This window comes from Eublepharis macularius, chromosome 13, assembly GCF_028583425.1.
Source record: "Eublepharis macularius isolate TG4126 chromosome 13, MPM_Emac_v1.0, whole genome shotgun sequence".
NCBI classification, from domain to species: Eukaryota; Metazoa; Chordata; class Lepidosauria; order Squamata; family Eublepharidae; genus Eublepharis; species Eublepharis macularius.
In genome coordinates this window covers 23894712-23899589 of record NC_072802.1, presented here as the reverse complement: position 1 = coordinate 23899589, position 4878 = coordinate 23894712, and positions in this window count along the sequence as shown.

Genomic DNA, 4878 nt, shown 5'->3' with positions numbered 1-4878 from the left:
AGCCGCGTCAGACCCCAAGGGCAGGGGACGCTAGCCTGGCCCAATACCGCGGTTCCCTTGTAAGACTCGCTGGCCACTACCAGTTGCAGGCTGGCTGGCTCGTCAGAAAGTCCCGGTCGCTTTGCTTTTTGAAATCCCGACCTACAGACTCCCATCTGGGACAGAGCGAGCGCCCTACAAAGGCCTGCTGGAGGCAATCTCGCCCCACCCTCTGCAGCCGGCAGAGCCCACAGAGGGCAGAAGAGCCGGGATGGTCCCCCTGCGAGTCCTCGCAAGTTTCTATAGGAACCAGGGTGTGGCTTCCGACGCTGCTCCCCCCGCTGCGAGAACGGACGGCGATTCCTTTCTCCCCTCCAAGTGAAAGTGCAAAGGCGATGCTGGGGGGATCCGGAGGCGATCTAGCCTAGAGATCCGTACCGGGCAGAGGCGATCCAGGCAGAAGCAGGGAGAGCCACCATTCGGCAAAGAAGTTCCCGGCGCAGGAGAGCAGGATTCCGCGCGCGGCTCCGGGGCAGCATAGAGCCTGCTGCTGGGGGGCGTCCTTCCCGGGAGAGCCGCTGTCCCTCGGGCCTTGCCGAAGCGCAGCCGGTTTGCGCCCGCCCGGGCTCCTTACAGCCCAAGCCCCGCGCCTGGCTGGGGGCGGCGTCTCCCCTTCCGATCGGCGGGCGAGCGGGCAGCTTCGTGCGGGGCCCCTCGGCCGGAGCGCGCCATCACGGCCGGGGCTGCGTCCTCTTCTCCCGGCGAGAGGGCAGCGGTCGGCTCTGGAGAAAGGGCGACAGAACGGAGAGGCGTCAGCGAGGGGAGCGCAGCCAGCGGCCGCGCCGGTGCCTGGCCGAGGGGCGGCGGAGGAAGGCGGCTCTCTCCGCCGAGCGATCCGTGCGCGCCGCCACGCGCGCCAGGCGGCTCCGCCCGGGGAGGCCGGGAGGGAAAGGGGGCCGCGCTCCAGAGCCCGACGGACCGGGTCGGGGGGCCGGGGACGGGACCTCCCTCGCCGCCGGCTGCCTCCGGCTACTTCGCCCTGCCTGTTTCGGCTGAGCTGGAGGAACAGGTGTGTCTGCTGGCGCGGCCCGCGGCAGCCCCGGGTCCTAGCGCGGGTCCCGCTCGCCAGCCGGCTCGCCAGCCACCGCCGGGCCGCCTGTGCCTTTAACAGCACAACGGCAGGCGGACATTCAAAGGCTCAGCTGTGGGCTGCCCGCTTTTGAACTCCATCCTCTGCCTCGACTTTTAATCTGCGGTGTTAATTATCCCCGTGCCATCAAAAGTCGAAGCGGGCAACCCTAGAACCTGTACCCGGCGTGGGCGTGCCGTGATGGCCCAGGTTCCGAGGAAAAGGTGACGCCCCCATTTTCAGATGCACCGCTCAACGCTCCCTTGAACTGCGGGGAGGCCATTTGGGTTTATATAACCGAAGACTTCAGATCAGGGTTGCCAGCTTCCAGGTGGGGCCTGGAAATCTCCCGGAATGACACCTGATCGCCAGGTTACAGGGATCAGTTCTCCAGGAGAGAATGGCTGTTTCGGAGGGTGGACTGGACTCTGTGGCATTATTTACCACTCTGAGCTCCCTTCCCTTCCCAAATCTCACCTTCCCAAGGCTCCACTCCCAAATCTCCAGGAATTTCCCAACCCAGAGATGGCAACACTAGAGCCAGTTTGAACATGCACAGGTCTTTTTTTGAGGACCCCAGGATGGGTCTGTATCAACCAGAAATTAATAAGACATCCTGTTAGGCCCCTATCCCAGACACCAGTGTTTTGTTTGTTCTTTCAAGTATGTGATTTGATGCTGGTGACTGACAGAATTCAGAACCATCCATTTTATTTTATTTTTTTAAAGTATGTTTCTAGTCCTAGCATAAAGATAGCCTTGTATGGAAAATGTTTGAGCAGTTCCTGGAGAAGTTAATTTGTTTATTTTAGCTTTTAAGAAATCTGCCCTTCAGGGCAGCTTACAAATTCAATTAAATATATATGAAAATCTCAAAAACAATTACAATAAAACAACATCAAATGTATGTAACAGAAATAAGTACACGCTAAAAGCAGCTCAGCATCCACGGCAAGAACTGAATAGTTTTAGCCTGGGTCTGAAAAGATGAGAACCAGTGTGGTGTAATAACAACTACAATAACATTCAATTTATATACCGCCCTTCAGAACAACTTAATGGCCACTCAGATTGGTTTACATAGTATGTTACTATTATCCCCACAACAAAACACCCTGTGAGGTGGGTGGGGCTGAGAGAACTCTGAGAGAGCTGTAACTGACCCAAAGTTCCCCAGCTGGCTTCAAGCAGAGGAGTGGAGAATCAAACCCGGCTCTCCAAATTAGAGTCCCACACTCTTAACTACTAAACCAAACTGGCTCTCATGAATCTGGAAGGTGCAAATTCAATTCCCTGCTCTGGTAATGAAACTTGCTAGGTGATGGTCCAGTCGCTTTTCCTCTCAGCCTAACCTACCTCACAAGGTTGTTGTAAAGTAGTCCAGTCATTGAGGAGAAGTTGGAGCTTTTTTGCAAAAACTAAGAGCCAAGCTACAAGTGATGCCTAACACAGGTTGGACACTTGTCAGCTTCCCTCAAGTTTTGATGGGAAATGTAGGCATCCTGGTCTTGCAGCTGTAATGGAGAGCCAAGCTGTAAAACCAAACACCTACATTTCCCATCAAAACTTGAGGTAAGCTGACAAGTGTCCAACTTGTGTAAGACATCACTTGTAGCTTGGCTCTAACTTGGAAAGGAAAGGAATAGCAAAGACCATTAATAGGGAGGAAGGATTTTGCTTATGGTGGTGATAAATTACATTTTAAACCATACCATAGGATCTTAACATCTGTCACTTAAACTGAGGGCAGGCAAAAGAAGTGGCAGGAAATAATTTAGAGGTGTACTTGTTACTTTGTGGTGCTCCTTAGAGCCCCTTCTGGTTGGCTTAGAGAAAGGTAGACTGGGAGTGATTTTTTTTAACATCCTGTTCTTTCCACAATGGCGACCAAAGCAGCTGATATCACTCTCCTCTCCTTCATTTCATCCTCCCAACAACTTTATGTGCCGCCCTGACAGGTAGGTTAGGCTGAGTGTGTGTGACTGGCTCAAGATCACCCTGCAAGCTACTGTGGCAGAGTGGGGATTCGAACCTGGGTCTCCCCGATCCTAGTCCAACATTCTAACCACTGCACAACTGAAGCCAGCCTCAGCTCAGGAACAGAAGTCAGATAGTGAGAAAGGCATTTGCTTAAACTCATTGCTTACTGCATTCCATAAAGCAATTACAAAATAAATAAAAATATCAAAGACATAAATTATTTTAAAAGCAAACAAAAATTATCAATAGAAGCCATAAACAGGTCAGTCTCAGTGAGAAAGGCAGACTCTAAATAACATAAATAAAAATAAAATAACCATCTCTCAAGCTGTGTCATTTCTTTACAGTTTAACATATATTTGGCTAAAAACGCCAATCTGCTTTTAGCAGCATGCTCCCTGGAAATTTTTCTCCATTCAAGGACTAGTTAGATTTAAAACCTTAAGCATCCCTATAGGGATTTCTGTCCAAGCCCAGCAGCTGGAGAGAACAAACTCAACCCCTGAGAAAGGTCATTTAAAAAATTAAATGTTGCTAGCAAGAAAATAGCCTGCGAGTTCCAATATCGGACAATTCCCAGCAGTAGTCACGCAATCTGCCCCAGAATTTTCTGAAGCACTTTAATTTACACACCAATGCCATGGCCAGCATCACACACCATCTTCATTCCAACCACTGAATGGGATTCAAACCTACAACCTTGAACGAGGTCACCAAGCCATGGTTTTGAAGCCAAGCCCTGCTCACACCTACAGCGACAGCAACATTTCTGCAGGGCTTGAGAAGAAGGCCTTGACCCTTTGTTTCAGGAAAGAACGGAACGAGGGGAAGAGCAAGAAGAGCCTGTACTGGCAGAGAAACATCAGAGAAGTGGGAGCTACATTTGAAAAGAGCACAGTTTGCTGCCCCTGGGGGAGGGGGGCTATGGCAGAGGGCCTCTGGATCAGACCTAAATATCTCTGCTGCTAATGGAAGAGGAAAGGGGCCTGGGGCAGCCTCTCATCAGACCTGTGGAATGTCATAATAAAAATAATACCAGTGTGTTTATATATCACCCTTCTAGACAGATTAGTACCCTACTCAGAGCAGTGAACAAAGTCAGTGTTGTATTATCCCCATAATTCAGCTGGGGCTGGGAGAAGTGGCTTCCCCTAGGCCACCTGCTGAGCTCGTTGCAGTAGTGGGAGTGAAACCAGCAGAGTGCTGATCCAAAGCCCAGCCGCGTAACCACTACAGCAGCTCTTTTAGTTCACAGCTTGTAGTTCATAAGTCAAATGCATCCCTTACCAGCTACATATTACGGTTCACCAGGTACTTGACAACCTCCCTATATAGTTTCAGTGCAGCCCCCAAACCAGAAGGCTACCTAATCTCCATATGCAGCCAGCCATTCATTGTGAGTGGGACGCAGTGGCTTGACAGGCCACAAGTTATTCAGAATAACTCTGTTTCACTAGGGTCTTTGGAACTCACTAACACAAGATGTGATGACTGACAACATTTTCCCAACAGGCATTATAGCTGGCAGGAAAAAAGACATATAATGGCATACTTGAGTATGGGGTACCCTTACAAAATAATTTTTAAATTTTTTTTTTTTAAATATCCTTTGGAAAAGTGCAGAGATGGGATGAGGAGTTTTCCATATTGTTTGTCTTGGGTATAAAGAGCATCTAATTTTCCCTGCTGCTGTTATTTTCAGAAGCATAATGAGAATTCCTTACGCACAATACATTTTGACTTGAGTATGAAAGATAGACGCTCTGTGCCTTGCAAGTTGCAACCCGTCA